Below are 21697 nucleotides of genomic sequence, written 5' to 3'. Positions count from 1 at the left end.
TTCAGTTTCAAAGTTTAATAACTTAATAATAAAAACACATGATCAGATATATTAATAAAAATAGACTTTAACAGTTGATGCTTCTTAAAAATTGCATCAAGGTGGTACCAGCACCACACGCTCTGCTGAATGTAGACTAAAGAGACTTATTTACAGTGGGAATTCATGCAGCCTTTAATAGGAACCTCTACTCAACTCCATGCTTTGCTTTAGCTGGTAACCCACATAAGAACAAGCAAATAGCCACTCCTTCCTGTCCCTCCAAACTCTTGTTTGTTGTTTTACAGTTGCAGATTGTGGCTCTGACAGTGCTTAAAAAGGCAAAATAGAAGAATCCCCCAATTATGTCTACTTAAACATAGTCTCGAGTAGAACTATTTCTTGTTTTCTTCCTTGGTCTGACCCTTTTTATTTAACATAGTGAAGCTACTCTAACAGGTGGCTTGACTGTATAAAAACAGTGGTGAGGAAGACTTGTCAACTGATCCACCTCTGTTAAGGTCCCTATGAGGGAATTTTCCACTATTTATCTTTCCTTACCTTAGTAGTCAAAACAAGAGATTCTGTTTCCTGCTCATGGCTCAGGTTTTTTCCTGTTGTGCCTAGCTGTCATTTCCCTTCTGTAAGTGATGGAAACAAGTACAATGTGCAGATAATCATGAAATGCACTTGACAGTCTCTTCTTTGACGCTGGATTTTACCTGAAGAGACCTCACAAGCTCAAAGTAGCTTTCATGTAGTGAGGGAGGGTAGATAGCACAATGCAAATACAAACATTAACTCGAGAGTCAGGCTTTCAGGAGTAGGCTTTCTGCTAAATTTCTGAAGTACTCTAAACTTCTTGAGTACACTAAAGGGCTTATGACAACTTAATTGGTAGACTCTTGCAGTGAAAGCAAGCATGCAGTGAAGGGCGTTTCTGCTAGGTGTTTGTAATAGGCATTGAAAAATTAACTCAAAATTTAACTCAACAAATATAACTCAAACCATTTTTTTTGAAGTGACTGAAAGCTTCTCTTTTGTCTTCAGACTGCCTGTGTTGTTGGGATTGCACTCTAAATTTAAATGTGAGTGTCAGCATTAATACTGCATAAGAACTCTGGGTATTTTTCAACTCCAAGAGAGAAAGCGGTTTGGGGGAGGTTGAAAGAACTCTTTCTTGAATCTGCCCCTGATGATGGTCTACTCAAATCTTATTTTTTCCTCTGCGCTATGTTTAGAGTAGCAAAGAATCCTGGGGGAATATTAAGGAAACTGTTAACCTAGAAAACTTCACTGTTGTTCTTGCTCTTCAGTCCCCTGCCATATGCTGACATTAAGTAACCTCTAAAACTTCATATGAACAACTTCTACACCACTCATCTCCGCCCCCCTTAATTTTGTTGTATTTTTTTCTGTTCTGCTTCTTTCTCCCATTTATTGCTTTTTCTTCCTTTCAGCTCTCAGCTTTCTGCTCCTTGCCTCAGCTTTTTGACTATTCTGCAAGGCTGTCTCTCACTGGGCAGGAGAGCGTGTGTTGGGTGAAAGCGTGCTGGTGGCTCTTTTACTCCAAGCGCTTGAAGAAGGCTTGGAGAACATTGGCATCGGTGGGGTGGAGCGGCAGTGACAGAGCAGTTATGGAAATAGCAATTAGTGGGGAAAAACTGCCTGTTATTGTGGGTCTTAGACTAATTTGTTTTCTTCTCTGATTACCCCTTTGCATTAGAAATAATAGAGGAGTTGAGAATTAAAAAACAAACAAAAAACATTGTGAAATTTTAGAAGGAGAACGTTTATTTAGTTTGAATTTACGTATGAAGAAGAAATGATGTACTGCCTGGTGCCTGTGGAAGCTGGAGAGCTGGAATCCAGCGGAGTTGGTGGAAGGCACTGTCTTGGCACGGCGAGGGCACTGTCAGGCTCCCAGCTGCTGGCAGCGGCGGGCTCCGAGACAGCGTTCCTGCCTCGTCAGCTGCTGTAGGTGAACACGACTGTTTCCTGTAAAGCTGAGGTACCAGCTGAGGATTTGAAAAGGCCTAAAGCTGTTTTCCTCATCCGTGAATGCCACTGAGGTGTGGTAAGAGGAGGTCTGTCAGTTATGACCTCGGGTTGGACACTGATGGCAAACAGTTTGTTCACTTTATTAGCCTGCTTTATTGCTGCTTCATTTTCATCCTGCCAAGCAGCTTGGTAGTTTTAGTAGTATGTATCCAGCAGATGCAGTGATTTTGTTTAAAAAATAATGTAATCTTCACATTCTTGCTTTTGTGTACTTACTAAGGTCTAGTTTTAAATGCAGCAGGCATGAATAAAGGGGAGGAAAAAACACATTGTGTTAACCAGAAAACCATAGTTTCAGAAAGAATTCCCCCCAAATTGCAAGAATCTGAATGAATGAATGCTTTATAATAGAGCACATAAACAAGTCCAGAGGTAGTGTCTTTGTGGCTAGCAACGAGAAAAAATGGAGTTCCCCAAGCTTGCATTCCATGAAGCTGCATAATTCTAACATGACATCCTTTGTAGAGGGGAAAAAATAAAAGTATAGCACATTTGAAATGCAGTATGCAACAAGACGTTTTAAAAATCTTGTTTCAGAGCAATTCTTAGCTGAGACAAAGATTATCAATAGCAGGAGGAGTGACGACGTCTGCTGTGCCTGCATTACTCTTCAGTCACTTGAAGGTGCACTGGACACTTGTGCAATGTACTCGTTGCTTTTAAAATTTCTGCCTGAGTATTAGAGAGGGGAAAGGGAGCCAACTTAACATTTATGCATTAAGCCCTGGTACAGGATCTCTGCTCAAGCCTAAATTGAAGCTTTAAAGTTACAGATGACCTCTTAATGGTGGGTTTTATCTGTACCTCTCGCAAAACGTGATATTCTTGTTTCCAGTGTTAAACTGAACAGTGCTATGGTTGAAAAGTTGCTTCTTCATCCGTTAGGTTGCTTCATGAGGGAGTTACTTTTCCATGTGGGTAACCACATGATGTCTCCATTTATCAGCTTGTTGTACCTGAAAGGTTGTATCCCAAGGGTTTCCCCTGGACAGACAATCACTGTGGGCAGACAGTGCTGCTACTGATTTGCTAGTGAGCTTTACATTTGCAAGAGTGACTGAAAATGCTAATTTTGGTCATGATTTTCACTAGATCTGGCTAACACCTCTTCTTGTGTAAACAGGCCAAGCCCAGAGGCATATCAGACTCTTTTTTTGTTTTAGTTGATTTCAGTAATTGTGTGGCTGGTGCCTTTCTGACCTCTTCAAGGTATCTGTGCCTGCACTGGGCCATGACTATGAAAAACAGGAAACTTTTTTTTAACTCCAGTCTTCTGTTCTGGTCTCGCCTTTTGCTTGTGGATGCAAAGGTGCTGGTGAGAGTATTGCAGAATCTCCCCTTCCCTAGTTTTTTGGCTAACTTCAAAGGCTGTGTGGCAGCAGGCAGTATTACCTGGCAGCTCTTGTCGCAGTGGAGAGTTTGGTGCATTAACATTTCTTGCACTGAAAGAGAGGAATTGAATAGCTGTCTGTAGGCTGCCCTGAGGGTCCCAGCCTGCCCCCTAGAAGAACACTGGCCTGTGCTGTATTTTGCTTTAAGCAGGACTTAATTTCTCATTCCTTGTTCTGTTTGGCTACTGTACCATAGCACACCTCCCCGTGCCACATGCACAGTTTCCCAGTCACCTTACAGGGGACATACGGTGTAGCAAAGTAGCATGGTACATGTGGGCTGCAATACAGGTTCTGTGTTGGATGTCGTTCATTGCTGTATGCTTATCTCTGTTGTGCAAGCGCTGCAGGGCACTCAGGGGCAGGGGAGGGTATTTAAGCTCATCTCAGGCATGCCATGTCATCCAGAGGGGATGGAGAGGAGAGGGGGAGTGCTGGGAGAAGCTGCAGACTGGATATCCATTGTGATTTAACAAGTGCTGCTGTGGGCAAAGCGGCTTGGCAGTACCTCAAAACCCATCTCCCTTCCCTGAACATTCCCAGAAGCAGCTGGCCACAGGAGCCAGCTCATGGGTTGCAGATAACAGGAAACAGCTTGCTGCAACAAACTGGGCTTCCTCTGCTCAGATGACCCTCAGCAAGGGTACGCGTCATCTGCATCAGCTCTGGGAAGCGCCTAGTGGTGGCGAGGAAGAGGAGGGGGGTGTTGGGGGTACGCACAAAGCCCTGTCTTACAGTGGGCTTCACCAGTGTTGAACCCCAGACCATATGGAGAGCATCCCTGCAAATAACTTGTCCTACCTCCGGATGCCTGGAGTAAGGCCGGACAGCAATATTTCCCTGAGTGTTTTTTTTCCATCAGTGCTGTACCTCAGTTGGTCCCCATTCAGTTGGTAAGTGGTGGCTATGTCCCACACCCTTCCTCTCACCAGTTGCATCCTGAGTTCCCAGAGCCATATTGCATCATGAGGAAGTACTGGAGCTGCAGAGTGTGGTGCGGGTGCCTTTCTACCCTGATGGGTGTAATACAGTGTGTGGGTAGCATGCTCTTGAGTCTTGTTGGTCTGGTTTATGGGTGTGTTGTGCTTATCTTGGAAAATCAGAGTCACTAGCTCCATCTGTCTTCGGAAATATTATTGCCTCTGTCTCAGACCACTTCAATTCCATGTGGATGTCCCAGGAGAGCTGAAAGAGGGAAGTATGAAGAAGATACTTGCGTATGTGTGTCAGCAGCAACTATGAGAGGAAGCTTTTTCCTGGCTAGTGTAAACCTGGTTAGCTAGGTTGCTCGCTACCGCCTACTGAATGGTACTGTTCCATGGAGGCTCTCTCGCAAGTGCTGTGGACCGAGCAATTCCAGGAAACCAGGTCTCCCTGTCTTAAAGACCTCCTGGCACGACAGGGCACGTCAGTGTTGGCAACATGTGTTGCTGGATAGCTGCTTGCACATACAAGTAGAAAGGAGAAGTTGCATCCTTGCTGAGGAGGGATCACTGTGGAGGGAATGCTGCTAGAGGTATTTCTGGGGCTGTGGTGAGGTCTGAAGGCTCGTAAAGGCAGCTTGCTACAGACAGGACTGTGTCTGTAAGGTGCACAAAGGCTCTGGCATGGCCTCGCATCCCTCTGGCATGATGGGGCTGTGTCAGCTCATGTAGACTGGTGTGGCTTACAGAGCAGAGCGCGTTCACACTCGGTGAACGTGCAGTTGTGGAGTCTGTTACTCAGATTTGGTTCCTGCTGTCTTGCTGAGACATGGTTCCTGACTCTTAGTGTCTGTACTGTTTCAAGGAAAATACAAGATTTGCTTATGTTACTAGCTTTCACGCAACCTAAAATAAATCTGGAAAGCTTGTTACTCCATGCAGTGAATGACTCCCTCTCCTCTTGAATGTGGTGCTTGGCTACAGTGCGCGCGGATGGCCTTTGCGAACTGATCCAATGTGCAAATACCAGAGGCGGTGCGCTTTGGTGCGGAGCGCTAGGGCAGAGCTCAGGATCGAAGGGGAAGTTTTGTCCCTGTTCAGATGCAGTCTGGGTCTCTTTGGGCTCGCATGGCACGTAACTTGAAACTGTGCACTCGGCTGCTTTGTTAGCTTGCAGGAAGGGGTCTTATGGTTCCGAGTCGTACTATCACTGATGTTTCTTCCAGAACCTACCTACCCACAAACAGAAAGTTTTAATACAACTCAAAAAGCAGAGGAAGAGAGAATGCACAGGAAGTTATAAACATGTATGGGAAAGATGGGGAAAGAACTGAAAAAAATGCAAAATCTCACTGGTTTTAAAAAGGAACGCAGGAAGGACTTGCATTCTGAATTCACATACTCTGTCTGCAAAACCTCGCTTCCTAGATCTTTTGCCTTGAGACTTTTTTTAATGTAATTAAAACATGAATCATTTTAAAACAAATAATCAGCTTAACTATTTCTTTATAGCACTTAGCATTTGTAACCAGCTGACTTGAAAATGCATGTGCAGAAACAGTAGCTGTTCTGAACAGCAATTTGAGAGGCCTAAGGAGCTGATACCTAGCTAGCTAGAATGGCTTTTGGAGACACCCTACCAGGGAGGACATCACAAGGAGGCTGGATGTTGAATTCAAGTAGTAAAGTACAGAATATTGTTCAAGCTTTTCATCTGTGTCAGTGATACTGAGAATACTGGCATGTGGAAGAAACAGAGTGGTTGTATTTAATATTTATCTATACTCGCTATGTTTATCTAAATCTCAACATCAATTCTTGGCAGATTGGATGTCAGTGAAATAAGACAAGTTCTGCTGTAAGGTGTGGAAGAATAGAGCTACTGAAATACAGCCCCTGAATTTACTTGCTTCGTAGTGCTTCTATGGGAAGCTTTTTTTTTCACTGTTTAGAATGTTGTTTCTTTCGGAAACAGACGGTGAGAAGCTGATGATTACTAAGCTACTGGTTCACACAAGTGATGCATCTGCCAGTGTGGTGGCACAGTCACTGCCACTAGCCACTCCTGAATAATATAATCATTTCCATGATACAGCATGTGAGCTTTTGCAACTTGCAGAATTCTGCTTTCCCAACAGCTGAAGGTGGGTAAGCTTTCATTTTTTTTTTTAATTTTTTTCTTTTGTGATGGCCTAACTCCTCTTTATCATCCCACTAAGAGCTGGGTGAACAGCTTTTGCTCTGGTCTGATAAGATTTTCTTGGTGAAAAAAAATCATCAAGTGTTTTTAAAACACTTAGTTCCCATGCCACTTAGTTATTTTTAATGATAAAATGAGGAAAAACAAGAAACTACTAAAGAGTTTAGGTGTGTTGTCTAATGCACCTTCAACTTGGAATCTACATCAGCTGGGAAATAGTTGCCAGTTAATGGCTTTAAAATAGTTACAATGAGTAATCTGCTCAGAACACATGTATACAACCTTTTTTTATTGAGATGTATTTACGAGAAGTCTAGGGCATATGTTACTCACTGCTGCTCTTTGTGTGGCAAAATTTGGAGAGAAATGTCACCTCATATAGCCATTCAGTAACTTTTTCAGCCAGGCCTTCTTTGAGATTAAGATAACTTAAAATGAAAATTCTTAATTGATTAAAAAAACCCCAAACAACCAAAACAACAGCTTTTTTTTTTTGTACATGCAGGAGCTTCTGCAGCTGCTGGGAGGTGTTACATGTCTAGCTTTATTATCTCAGCAGAAGTTGGGTAAACAACTCCTGCGCTAGTGTGACACGTTTAAAACAGTCAAAGAAAAGCTGCTTCAGAGCACATCACTTCTGTAGGTAAAGGGAGGAGCTATATTCTGGGTGTGTTGTCTCGTGTACCTGGATTATCTTTGTGAGGCAGGTGAGATACTGCCTCCTTAAATAACAACTCTGGTCTTAAGCAAGCATTTCATAACAAAGTTGTTTGACTCATCAGCTGTTGGGAATAGCCGCACAGGTCCATTTTGCTTGTGGGGAGAGGGCTTCTTGGGAGAGGCTTTGTGAAGGCTTTAGCACAATTCTCTGTTTGCAGCTGCATTAGTCTGTGTTTTCTCTTGTGGTTGGGATGCAGCGTGGTGGTAAATTGGTTAAGCTTGGGGCATGACCTCCTCTCCTAGGCTGCTCTGTGCAGCTCCATGGTCCTTTTGCAGAAAAAGGAGAAAGAGACCTTATTTTGGAGTGTTGCCACCATGTCTGCTGAATCACGACCATGAAAACTGCTGAAGGGGGTCTGTACTAAATAACAAGTGTCATATGCCAATGGTTATTTTTGGTGGTTTCAATTACAATCCTCCTTTCTCCGAGAACCGCACTGGTGTTTCTGTAAATGGATGCTGAATCGCAACAGCAAAGCCACTGAGTACCTAAGCCAAATCCAAAGAGTGGACACGTTTGCAGCAATGTGCCTGCTCTTCTCAGCTGTTCCAGCCCATGACCCTCAGCCTCTTCCTTATGTAAACATGGATGGAAGCGGTCAGGGACATTTTTGTTTAGGAGCAATATCAGGAGGCTTAACTGGGAAGAGGCAGCACAGAGGATGGAGCAGTGGTTAGGCTTTTCAGGCTTTGTCTCAGTGGGAAAGTATGAACGCATTTAATACTGTATTTGCACTCTTGGCTGGCTGGGACCCAGCCCTGACCACAGCGCCTGCTGATGCTGCAGGGATTGCTTTGGCTTTTAGCACACGGATGAAGGAAAAGCACTTTTGGGAGCTTATTAGTAGGTTGAGAAGAGCAACCTTCTTTGCTTCCTTTCACTTTCCCCCGCCCCCCCTTCTTCTTTCAGCAATACTCACTGTTTAGACATCTTGTGAATGAATGGCGGAAAGTCTTTGACTTCTGTTTTGAGGGGAAGCCAGGAGTGACTAACATTCCTTAATCTGATTTTATTGCACATTCTTGTCTTGGATATGTTTTCTCTTTTTTCCCCAACCAGAAGAAGAAAACAATCCCTGATGCAAGTGGCTTCTAAGCTCTGTCTTCCTGTAGCTCAACATGTAGCGCTCTGTATCCATTTGGGAATTGACTTTGTGCATTGTTTTCATGCAAAAGATCTTTCTGCGAACTGTGACTTGAATAGAAGCAGGAGGGAGTTCAGATGCTGGGAGTCTCTGGTGTCAGCTGAGGCAGGCGGCAGATAATCCCTTTTCTGTTCTGTATATTCATTAGCATTCTAGAAATACCTGACGTGACTGTTTCCTGATTAGGAGATCTCCACTCAAATGCTCATTTTCTCACAGGAAACAAAGTATTCAGAATTTCTCTGGAAAAATTTAGGAATGACTTTCCGTATACATAACTGTGGCTTTTTTTCATTTGCACGTGTTGCTGGCCTCTGTTTGTTAGGGACCTCTCTGCATCCTGGTAAAGCTTTTGGCACAGAAGCAAAGCACACTAGCTCCCTCCCTGCACCTCCATTAATTCAAATTTCTGCCTCTTCCTTTAATTGGCAGATGTGGGAGATGGGCTTGACAGGAGTTGAGAGAGTTGAAAATGGTTTGAAGGGGAGGGTAGTCTAAAGAAACGTGATCAAAGCCGGCTATTATCACTGAAATATGAGTGCTGCTATCGATGCTTGTTTATAGCTTGTTAAGGCTTACATGCGTGTACAGTTTCATTTTATAGGCAGATGGCTTTTAAGTCAAATAACAACTTCTCAGTGTGCTCTCCTCAAGTGAAACACCACTTCCTTCCTCCCCCCCCCCCCCCCCCCCCCCCAAGTAAAGTTTAAGGTCTACAGCTACCAGGAGTGCTCAGTTCTACCAAAGACAAAATGTATCCTGTTTGTTTAATAAATAATCAGCTGGCTTTGATTTTTGGCTTAATTTAGTCCAAGTGCTTGGGGGCGGATAGATGGGAATGCAGTGTTGGGGGTGGAGACTTTCAAGGAAAAACTCAAGGAGTAGAAACTTAAAGTAGCAGAGGATATATCCCCCATCTGGGCTGGGGAGACAGCACTGTGGCGCATGTTGTTGCGCATAGCTTGAAAGAATGAAACACTGATTTCCGAGAAAGTATGTTATAGCTAACATACTCCTAGTTAGGTAAACTTCAGCTGCTTTATTTAGCTCTGGCAATGCTGGGTGTTTTTATTTGCAAAGCCCTTGCTTCTAGAGCCTGTGGTTGACTTCTGAGGTGCTTCTGCAAGCTGTCCAGTTTTCGTAGTTACCAAGGAAAAAACCTTCGACCTGAAAACACAAGCAGAATGAGTATCTAAGGGCCTAGTTGCACAGACAGTGGTATAGGCAGTTGCCTTTTGGCTGCTTCTGTGCTCTCTTGGCTGGACATGGACTGGTTTTGCTCCAGAAGCCACATAGTTGGGTTAGCGTGATGCCAAGCTTGGATTCCTGTGCCCAGTGTCCAGAGCGGGCTGGGAGAGCAGCTGTCTGCCGTGGATGGGAGAGCAGTGCCCTTGGCCTTGGCACTGCAGGGGTAAACTAACAAAACTACATGTTTTTATTTTTTTTGTTTTCCCCTGTGCTATGCCCTCTTTTTGGGGGAAGAAGTGGAGGAAGGGAATTACAATGTGTGGCTAGCACCAGATACTCACTATACTGTAAAGAGATATTTGCTTTACTACACCTAGATTTTTCTAGCATATGTGGTGTGAACAGTTATTTAGCAGTGTTAGCACAGGTTTCTGCACCAAAAAGGGTCTCTAGGTGACAGACAACAAATGCATGCCCTCTGGGGTCAGATTTTTCTTCAAAACTTCATATGGGCTCTATCGCTAATGATTACAGGAAGGAAGGAAATTGGTGGTTTCCAGAGGCTAACTTCAGTCCTTCGATGACTCGCAACCATGGGGACTAAAAGGAAAGGTGGCCTCACTGAAAACCGAGTGCCTCTGTGTGAGGAGTGGGACTGAAGGAGGCTGCTGTTTGAGGGCAGAGAAGCAAACCCTCCTGAAAACATGGGGGTCTGGCTTTGTTACTCACACTGTTTTCCTAGCTTGATTTCAATCCCCCTTTGCATGCACTGAGGTACCCTGGTTGTTGCTTCCTGAACCAGCTGGGGACAGCGATTCAGGCAATTGCCATTAGCCTTGAGAGCATCAGTGACTGGTGTGATGGAGGGAGGAAATGAAATGCCAGTGTGTTGAGGTAAAACTCCTTCTGAAGAAGAGGAAAACTTATTTGCTGAAGTTTTCCCGCTTATACCCAGTTTTCTGCAGCACAGCAGTTCTTTGCTTGGCAATGTCTTTAATATTGCTATTGCACTGAGCCTTGGAAGACTTTGAATTATAGTATGCATGCTAATAAGAATTTATTGTTTTTTGCCCTTGAAATGAACAAAAACACTCCCACTCAGTATCTTCAATGTGGAGAAAAGTACACTGTTCCCCTTGTGCCGTCCTCTCTCCTTTCCCTTTCCCCTCTTTTGTGCAGTGAGGAGTTGCTGCAGATCCTCTGTGTAGTTTGTGCAGCCTGTTCTCCCTGCTGCCAGAAGTGTAACCCATGCCTGTCTTTATGCTGGCAAAGGTGGACCTTTGGAAAACTGGGGAGGACATACATGTGGGAGGGGAAAAAGTATACGGCCCTGTATTAAGCTGAGACAGCAACTGAAAGTCATGGGAGTGTTTTGACTCTTGCTTGAAGCTCTTAGAGGCATATAAAAGGAGGGGAGGAATTTACATTCTCTGCCAAAGCTTCCCACAAGTTAAAATCTCTTTTAAAAAAGACAGTTGATAATGAAGGGCCAAATTATGCTTTCAGACCCTGCAGTCTAGCAAAGCATCCAACTTTCCTTGTCCTATGGCCCTGCATGGCAATGTCCTGAAAGCCTGGTGGAAGCCCTGGCTGCTGCTTCCCAGCCACCGATTCCCTCCTGCTCCAGTGGCAGCCCAGCACCTGGCCGGTGTGATGGACATCTCTGTGCAGCAGCATCCTCCTCCCTCACCACCTGCAGGCTTGAGCCACTTCGTAAGCAATGCTGCAAGTGGGGGAGGCCACTTCAAAGGTAGCTGTAAAAGCTGCTCTTAAAGTCAATAGTTTCATCCAGCGTGGTCGATGGCAAGCTAGAGAACACCTCAGAAAAACATGCTGCAACAACAAATGTAGCAGGATGTATTTATCAATAAAACTAGCACACTGGCATCTGAGAAGCAATTTGGCCTAGGGGGAGCCTCTATTTAATGTGCTGTGTCCTTTTTTGGCTGTTAACCCTTCATCTGGGGAAAGAAAGGTTCAGAGGTGAGTAGTGAGAAGGCAAAGAGGCTTAGGAAACTTTTCCTTCTGTTTTTCCCCAAATTAAACAGATTAACTGAGGGAGGAGAAAACAGGTCTGAGACTGCTATGGGGTAAAAGCATTGGAAGATAGCTATGTCTGCTTTTCCTGTTTCGGTTTGGATCAAGAGGGCACTTCTGAAGTAAACGTCCCGATTCCCCCCCTCCATGCCCCGTGTGGGGGCTGGCATTGTAGAGCAGCGTCAGGGTGTGCAAGCTGGGTTCCTTCTGCCTAAAACAAAACCAGAGGCTGCATTCCCAAAGCCCACCTGGCTCACCTGATATGCTGGCTGTTTGGTCTGTGACAGAAGACTTGATCTGAAGTAAAAGCCTTTTAAACCTTTAGTCTGGATGTTGGGACCTTCTGTATCGTTGTCTTACAGATTGTTTCAAGTGAGCCAAACTACTTGGTCATGCAGAGCTAGCTTTAGTGTGGTGGTGTACAGCAGGACAGACTGCCCAGACAGAAGGCTGGAAATGGTGAATCTCATCCTTCTGTGGCTGCAGACCCTATGTGCAGACCCCCACGTGACAGTGGCGATGTGTGGCAGGCTTTCGTGCTCCCTTCCAGTGAGTGAATTTGGGGTGTTTTATTGGTGTGGTTTCTTGGTTTGGGTTTTTTTTTTTTTTATAACTGCCTTTCACACTGTCATTAAAAGTTGTCAGGAACCCTTTTCTCATCATCTTGCTGGCTCTCCCTTCCTGGGAGATAATTCACTTCTGTCTCACTGTAGAGAGTTGCACTAAATGGCCTCTTGAGGTGCTTTCCCAGCCCCTGCATATCAAACTCCTGGACAAGTAGTACATGGTAGGAGTTTTCCCTGGCTGCTGTGTGCTCCGACAGAGCTATTTAGAAATGCATGTGTACCTTTCACTGTAAGTGTATGCTTTTGTTGCAGTCTTAGAGTATTTTGCCCAGATTCAAATGGTTAGGAAGGTGAATAAGATAAAATCAAACATAAAGCGGGGGAAGAGGCATGCTTTCCTCTAGAACAGGGTAAGAAAGGGTAGCGTGAGAAAGATTGCACCCACTGGAAGTGAAGTGCTAGCTTTCCTCATGGGCACTGCTTATTTTATGTCAGTAAGGTGCAGGAGGAATTGGTGCTGTATGTCCTGTGTGTGCTACAGTTTGCCTGCAGCCAGTTTCTGGCTGAGCAAATTTCTTACCTGTGTGTGAGCGGGTGGAGCAAATAACAAGTCAGCTTCTCTGTTGTCTTCTAAATCCCACCAGTAGTTTTTGTTCCAAAACAACATAGTTTAGATATATGCTAGAGATCCCATGGTGCAGTCTGCTGTATTCTTGGAGATGGATCTCCTCACCCTTTGCCCTCCATGCATCTACATGACTTTATTTTCAAACATGCTTGATCTAAAGAGGTGTGTTATTCTGACCCTCTGAAGTCCAAGTCTACCATTTGCCTCATGTAACAAGCGACTGGCAGGTTGGAAAATGCAAGTAAACTTGTGCAATGCTGTTGTCCTTGGATTATGATCTCGCTGGTGCAATTCCCAATGCTATCTGTATAACTACTTGCTTATTCTTAAAACTGAAACCCCAAAGCTGCAAGTTGTGTTTTTTAGGGGAGTGGAAGAAAGAAGAGCATATTGCTTCCTCTTCCCTCTCCCCCCCAAAATTGGAAATTGCCCAAGGTGGGAGGGGAGGGAGCATTACTGACTGATGTGAATAGTCAATAAATGAAACCTAATCTGAATTAAGGATGCTGTGTCCTAAATGGCACACACCTCGCATAAGCAGATCATGCTCTATGTTTGGCTTTGGCCAGCTCGGGAAGCAATTCTGACCATTAACTAGCCATTAATTGCTCTGTGTCAGCATGGTTGGGATGTACTCTTGACACAGGAGAGCGCGATGCGTTAAAGGCTCGTTAGTCGTCTTGTTTTGAAGCTCTGAGGCGGACGTGTGTCAGTGTTCCTTAAACCCTCCGGGGTGTTGGTGACGTGATGCAGTTGCTCAGCGACTCAGTCTTTCTCAGGGCTCTCCGTTACTGAGTTTGTAGCTTGTGCTCTTTATCTTGCCCCTCCTTGGGGAGCCTGCTGCTTGCAGTGGTGGTTGGCCATGCTCTGCTCTGTTCAGGTGCATCAGATGTTTGCTGTGAAGTAGCTGAGTAGGGGAAAAGCCTCCGTCTTTGGTGGCTAGACTGGTTTTTGCACTGATGATGACTTCATCTTTTGACTATGCAATGTGTCTGAGACTAGGTCTGCTGGAGACACACCTGAGTAACTTCAGTTGTGGAGATTATTAAAGAAAAATGCTCCCCCTCTAGTTATAATAAAACTTCTGCCATCCATTTCCTGAGTCTTAGCGTAAAGGTAGTCTCCGAGTGAGCTATTATGTTACTGGTTGGTTTTTTTTTTTTTAATTTCTCCCTTGTTGTTTGACCAGCGTTCAATGCCAGCATTGCTGGATCAAGTTAAGTAGAAGACCTAGTTTTGCTGCCTTTATTTGAGGGAAGGAAATAGTATGCTGCTCTGTCCTAGAAAAGGAAATCCTCCCTGGATCGAGGCATAAAAACTTGATTCCCTTTAAACATGGCATGTTATAGCAGGAAAGGGCTGGAGTGCCTTGAACCTGCTTGGGTTTAGACTTTTTGTTGTCCAGCCCAGTTTCTGTTAACTTTTTAAAATGCTCTCTGCTGGAGTTCACTTATGTTGGAAGCTGCTGTTCACCTCCTTGATCTTTGTATCCAAGTCGGTGGTGGTAAGGAATTCACAGCACTCTGGACTGCTTAGTTTCTTCTACGTAGTAAGCAGAAGAGACCTCAACAACGTACTATGAATCCAGGTTTAGGATTAATTCAGTCTGAAATTAAGGTTGCTTTGCATTACAACCTTGTGGCCACCTGCACTGGGCTGTACCTAATTTATAGCTTATGCTTCTACCCCCACTTTTAAAGGAGGATTTCCTGGCTGTCGCCTCCATCTCGGGGCCTGTGGGGTCTGGCATCAAACACTGTTTATGTTCATTCTTGGGGATAGAAAGGAAAGGTGCAGAGCTCGTCCTGCTTAACAGCATCTCTTTTTCTGCTCCTGAGCCAGATGCTTTTGCATGTGGCCTTGGGTGCAAAATCATGTTTCAGCAGGTTGAATGGAAGGATTAGTAAGAGCCAGCTGTTGGCAGGAAGGCGTCTTACTGTCAGTGTCATGGCGTGAAATTGATTGGATAAGTACAGTTCTTGCATCTTACTGGGGAACTCTTTTAAAATGCGTTAATCACTGTGGGAAATCTGGAATCAAATACTTAAACTTCCCTCCCTCCCCCTAAACTGAGGCTAAAATCCTGGGGATTCTTGGTTTTGTTTTAAAGACTGCTGTAAGGGATAAGTAAGGACCCTGCTTTTAAAAATGCAGTGGGCTTCTGTCCTGGTGTGTCTTGACTGGGGCTGCCCAAAATTTCCTTGTTCAAAATCTGAAATAAAGTAGCAGTCTTGCTGCAGAAAAATCAAGCACCTTATGGACAGCAAGATTTTCAGGAATCTGAGATGTCCCCAGGGGACTGCTTACGGTTAGAAAATTCATCTTTCTTGTTCACTCACTTGGTACATGCCAGTTTTCACTGCAAGTGTTGTGGGGTGGCTGCTGGCACACGTGAGGAGTTCTGCATTTCTCATGCCTGATAAAATCGTACAGCAACATGTTGCAGAACTCTTGACCTTAGCTAGCAGGCAACATGACTGCGATTCATTCAGTACTGGCAGGTTTTCTCAAGATAAGAGATTAAAGGGATGGCTCTTCAGATGCCATTTCAGAGGAGTAGGCAATGGTTGTTTGTCCTGGTGCTTTTAGACTATAACTCTGGCAGCATGCTTTCCAGGGTAACTTGTTCTTAGTCTGTGTATGCTCCGTAAGCCAAATATTTTTATATCCTCCATAGGAGTAAAATGAGCTTGAATAGGCTGATACCAAGATATGACTATGGTGGAGGCAGTGACTAAGGTGGAAAAGCAATGGGTCGTTAATGCGTGGGCTCTCTTGAAAAGAGCATATTGTTTTTCAAAGCTCTTCCATTGTGCATGGTGGGGTGTTTATCTTGATTTGCCGTCATCAGTGATTTTCTCCTTAGATAAGTGACCAGTAGCTGAGCTGTCGGGCAAATGATTTCATGCCTGTACAACCTGGGCTGGGCACCTAAAAGAGAACCAAAAACACAAACCTAGGGCTTCATATTGTGCGGCTGCTGCATTTCATAACTGCTGTAAAACAATCACAGTGGGGCTTTTCCTTTCCAAAATGTCAAGACAATGGAAACATTTCTTCTGAAGAAAGAACAAATGGAGGAGGAAGGCTCTAATTGCCCTTTAAAAACAAAATCCCTATCTTGCTGTGCTGCTTCTGGTCTAAAATTAAAATGTTAGATTAATCTTTGAAGCAACGCAAGAATCTCCAAGTGGTTTTCCTCTCTCCACCCAGCACGTGCCTGGGTTTCCCACTCTCTTTAGGAGCAAACCTCTCCTAAGGATGAGCTGGATTTTGTTTGTTGTTGCCAGGAGCAATGAGATGGACTCAAAATTGGGGAGGCGAGGGGAGCAGCACACTCATCTCCCTTCTCCTCCTCCAAAACAAATAAGGGATGGATTTTTATTAAAACCATGACTAAGTTTTGTTTCTTAAATGAAAACATGCGCTTTATTGACTTTTTAAATCGGGTCTAGCCCTTCCAGTCATGTTCTGTTATTAAGTGTGCCCTTCTCCCAGTCTCTCTGAAATCACTTGCAAGTGGAGTTTAATAAAGACTATGTTTTTATGTTTTTATAGTAAAGAGGGAGGAGATCAGGCTGTAGTTGCTCTGCTAATGAGACTCTTCGAGGAAATCTATCCCCAGTGTTCATCTGTTTCAATTACTTCTGCGACGACTCACCTTCCCCTGTGCCTTGGCAGAAGGGGAGTTGCTTTGCCAGCAGGCAGGGGAGGAGATGCTGAAGCTGTTCTGATGTTTGTGTTGCTGATTTTGGCAATACTGCTCCTTCCGCCCTGGAGGGCCCTCTGCCTTCCTTCGGCAGCTGCCTCTGCTGAACTAGAAAAGCAACTTTCCCCTGCCCTGCTATGTATGAGGAGGGGAGAATTCATTGTTTGTTTTTTACCTTGTTTCTGGCTTCACCGAAAATGCCTTTGCTGTCTGATGGTGGAGTAGAAACAAACAAGTTTTCATGCTTGAAACGTCCAAAATCATGAATGGTTTCCTATCCTTGCTGTAGGACTTGGTTAAATCCTGTATGTACCTTTGAAAAGCTGTTTACTGGAGCCTCTCTCACTTGCAGGTCTGACTTAGAGCAGCAGGTGTTGACACCGGTTTCCCTCTGACGCTAATGTGACTTCGGTTTGCTGGTTTTGGCCGCTGTTTCTGCTTGCCAGCATTACGTAGGTCTCCTCAGCACATTGGGCCAAGCTGTGACTTCCACAGATGCGTAGATGGCCATGCAGCAGGTTTCTCAAGCTGCTTTAATTTCTTCACATTTAATGTCTTCAGACAAATATGTCTGTGCTGGCAAGATGCAAGCTGACCGTCGCAGTGGTCTCATGGGACCATGAGTGTATGGGACAGCTGACTTCTTATCTATCCCCTTGTTCCCATGAAGTAAGGGGCTTTCCACTGACTAGAAAGGCTGCAATTGTTGCAGTCTGGAGGAGGTCAGTGGCAGATGTCATGAAATGTCTTCTCCACGCTACCTGCTGCAGAAGAAATACTGGGTTCTGATAATGTGAAGCTGTGATGTGTTTGGGTTTTGTTCTTTTTTTTCATTTGTTTGGTTTTTTTTTTTTTCCTCATGCCTGGAGTTTCAGCAGACCATCTTTGATGGGGATCCACAGGAAAGTGAGTGGCTGGAGGTGTCTCGCTACCTTATGAGAACATGTCAGTTGTGCGAGCCCTACTTTTTCAGCAGGTGGTGCTTACACAAGGAATAGCTTTCCCTGGGGTGTGGGAGAGTAGACTGGGTGAGGGGTGGTAATGCTGATTTGACATACTTGAAAATGCTCAAGCAATTTGTTGGAGTCTTTCATGATCAGGTCTGGTGTGTCCAGGAATGTCAAGGGAGATGAGGGGAGAGAAACAGATGCCAAAGCCTGGATTTTTGTCTCTCCACTCCACCCCCCCACCCAAGAAAAGGGCATCATAAGCAAATGCAATAAAGGACTTAATTATCTTCTGTTAACTCCAGTGAAAGTGAAAGGTGAAGTTTTAAATATAGCCAGAAAACATGAATGTTTTCTCAATTAAGTTTCTGGTAAAAATCGAAGAACTGTATTTTTTTAGTTGCCATAGCCCTCCACTCACATTTTAGGCCCCAGCTTGTCAAAACAAACATGACCGTTCTTACTCTGATCCTGTAAACTCCTGACTTCGTTGTAGGTGAAATAATGGAACAGCAGCTCTGAAATGCATCTCCTTGCAGTCCAGGCCCTTGTAGGCAGATGCCTTGAAATAATCTAGAGACTGAAAGATATAAATTGGGAGTTCATTAGATGGCAAAGACCTGGCTGTACCAGTCCAAAGGCGACTGCTCCTGGTGAGAGAATCATGTAAAGATGTCAATATATGAAGCACTGATGGGTCAGACTGTGGAAGGGGAGGGAGGTGAAGAAGCTGAAGGCTTGTTTTGGCATGAGGATAAATGCCTATGAACTGACCAGAAATATACCCATGCTGCAGCTCAAATGTTCTCTAATCAGTGGACCATCGATGCTTTCAGTGAGACTCCCAGGATGCAAAAAGTGGGAAAAAAGCATCTAACTAGCTTCAGGAGACCACCCTATGATATTGGGTGTGGTAGTGGGGGATTGGACACAGGTACTCAGTGAAATTCTTTCCAAACCTGAAAGCTTACAAATGTCTTACTCTGCCCTTCTAGTGCTGTTGCTTCTGAGTTGGGGAGGAGCTGTGTGAGAGGCTTGTGCTGGTACTGGGTGTGCTGTGCTTGTCAGGAGAGTTGTTAGAGAATTCTCTATGCAAACAGGAATGAACTATAACAAGCACTGAATCAGTTTAGCATCTTGTCACTTTTTTCACTTCCTGCAGCGCTGAATACTGATGTACAGCTATAGCTACATCTTTACAGACGTGTTCTTCTATGCTGTAGTGTTGGAGTTATAACACATAGGAAATCCTGTTCTGGTGAGGATGGAGCAGTTTTGCCAGAAATAAGAGTTGGAGTGTGTACTCACAGGGTAACGTGGCTGGGCTTGGGCAGACACCCGCTGCAGGAGGTGGGTCAGTCTGCTGGTGCTGACTCAGGAAAGGCTTGTTGGGAATCTGAAGTCATGACCATATTCATCATGTGACAAAGCTTTATAAATTGAGTGACTTTTATAGTGAATGCTTTCAGCCCCTGGCTATGAGGACAGTGGGAGAGGAGTGAAATGGCTGATTAATGCTAAGCAACCAGCTGTTAATGAAGTATATGCTCAGTTTTTCAAATTATGCAGAAGAATTTTCAAGTGGGTTGAATCCAGTATCCAAACTTGAATGGGCATGTTTTGAGGCTAAGTGTTGGGTACTGTTTTACTGGAATACCTTATAGCAAAGGTAGGGTGGAAGATCTTTTGTCTTAATTACCTAAACAAGCTTAGGCTGGAATATGTTTTTGCAAGGTGGTGTCGTTTTTTGTAGGATTAAGTCTGTAACCTAGTGTTACCTGGCTTGCTTTTTTCCCTAGGAAGTAAGTTGACCACCTCTTCTGGACTGCTAGAGTTGTGGACCAACTGATCCAAATGTGCATAGTAAACTAATGGTGATAGTTCAGCACCTAATTCTCATTTTGCTGTTCCACAGAATGGCTCTGTAAATGATCTCTTTTCACTGAGTTGCAAATGTAAGTCAGCTGAAGATTGAGGGCATCCTTCCTTCAGCAGCTGCTTGTTTCATAGGTTGCAGCTTAGCAGTTACCACTCCTGAAAAAGAAAGGATGTTTTGGGAGAGTCTGATATAAGTGGGAATATGAAGGGGGTCAGCAATGTAGTACTGGTTATTCAAAGGAAAGGGAGATAAGAATCATTCCAGGCAGTGGCATGGCATATGGGCATTTTGTACATCTTGGTTTTTCCCAAATGTAGCGTTCGTACCTCTTCCTTCTTCTGTTCTCCGCTTCCTGTCTGTTGAGAGCCTGTTACTCGTCCTTCGATTCCTGTCTTTTTAAATCACTTTCTTCAGGAGTTCAGTAAAGCGCACACACAGGAGTGATTGATAAGCCTTTAGTTGCAGAACTGCTTTTACTTCCACGGCTCCTAAGAGACTGCAGTGTGGTTTTGGGCCAGCCCTGTTCTTGTTCAGACATCTCTTAACATGTCTGTCAGGTGTGCTTTCTTTCCTCTCCCTCCCTCCTGTTTTTCTTGATAGCTGTGTGAGATCATCTTTTACCACCACCCCCACCACCCTCATCCCTCCTCCCAACACCTAACATTACTGTGCAGACTTAGAGATTTTTCTCTGTGGTCTCATCTTTGCAGGGAGCAAGAATTCTCTACTGGGTGCAGTGCAGCTGCTGGCCCAATGTCCTGTCTCCTCTGCCTTTAGTACTGTTTTTATGCTCTGCTATAGAAGTGGAGCAGTGCAACTCAGTGACTTACGTGGCTGAGAGGAGAAGGATGGGGAATAGGTATGAAATGGCTTTAGGGCAGGATCAAAGTTTATTTTGCATAATGTGTTGCTGGGTTGGAGATGCCATGTCTTTTCCTGGTTTTAAGCAATGCTCCTGTCTTTCAGCAGCACCGAAGTGGAATGGTGTACCTGCTGCCCACTTCTAAGTTATGCTTAATCTTCATAGAGAAGTCACCCAGACATGATGTGATAGATCTATCCCTGTAGGCTAAAGAGCTTACAAAGCACTGTTCCTTGAACACTTATGCAAATGTTGGGCCATGCAGTCCACCTGTCTGCATGTTGCCAGGAGTAAATAAATCTTCATTGTGGGGACTGCTGCCTAGCTGATGCTGGGGGTTGTTCAGATAGGACGTGTCAGCACTTGCTTCTGCAAAGGGTAAAAAGGGTAAAACACTGAGGTTGCAAGGGGTCGTTGGTGCCAAATTCTGGACAGTTGAGGTGTGTGCCAACTTTGAAGGCTTCCAGATCTGCCAGAAGCAGCAGCATTGTGGTGCCCCCGAGGTACTTTGCTGAAAGGTGAGAAGAAAGGTGTCTCAAGCAGGAAGCATTTTGGGCCATCCTTGTTACTTCAGGCAATCCATCTTCATGGAGTGGGGAAGCTTGAAATAATTGCTGCATGGAAGTGATTGTCTCTGCTGTTTAGGAAGCCAATGACTCCTGAGAGGCAGAAGGGATTGTGATGTCCAATGAGCTTCATGACATTGTGGAGTTCCATCACATAATGTGAGTTAATGGGCCCAAACTGACCCTAACAAGTAGAACTTCATGATGAATCCAAGTGCTGTATTTCAAACCTGGCTTAGTGGAAGGTCTGCAACTACCTTGATGCATGCTGAGAGACAAAGAGAATCACAAAAGGCTACACCCAGACCTTGAAGATTTGACCAAGGACAAAAGCCAGGATTCACTGTCTTAACAGAAAATAGATAAACCTCTGAAAGATAGGTAATAGTGTTTTTCTGCAACTTGACAGCACATCAGACTGTGATGTTTAAACCATGAAGCAGATCCAGCTGCAGCTCCACTGACTTCAGTGGAGTGATGATGATGTACAACAGCTGATGATGTGGCCCTGTAAATCTAGTTACAGCAGATGGTTGCCTTGCAAACTAGAGTTCTTAATGTATCATTTGAAGATAAAAGCTAAAGCTTTCTTTTTCTAGGGGAGAAAATAAAATGTTTTGGTGTCAGGTTGGAATAGGGTTTTCTGCCTGAATATTGCCTTTGGTGGAAAGAGAGGAGGATAAAAAGAAATTAGCAATTTGTGTCTAGATGGTGTGAATTGTGAACTTTTTCTTCTACTTCCTGGAATCTGCGTTAAGGAAAGCATACCTCAGACTGAAGTGAGATGACTGAGGAAACTTACTTAGGTCTACTTACAGAGGTCCTCTCAGTCTTTAGCAACAGTTTCGGTTCCTTCCTCTCCCAAATAATTAATTTCAGTTTTCCGCAGCGCTGGC

The 21697-nt window shown here is 44.4% G+C and overlaps 1 protein-coding gene across 1 annotated transcript in view; it reads left to right on the top strand.

The window, feature by feature from the left end:
* The window catches only part of PARD6G (par-6 family cell polarity regulator gamma), a 66228-nt gene that overhangs the window by 20757 nt on the left and 23774 nt on the right, over positions 1–21697 (top strand). The gene's annotated exons all lie outside the window — the stretch shown is intronic.

This window comes from Pelecanus crispus, chromosome 2, assembly GCF_030463565.1.
Source record: "Pelecanus crispus isolate bPelCri1 chromosome 2, bPelCri1.pri, whole genome shotgun sequence".
NCBI lineage: Eukaryota > Metazoa > Chordata > Aves > Pelecaniformes > Pelecanidae > Pelecanus > Pelecanus crispus.
This window is presented reverse-complemented; position numbering and strand designations above follow the sequence as displayed.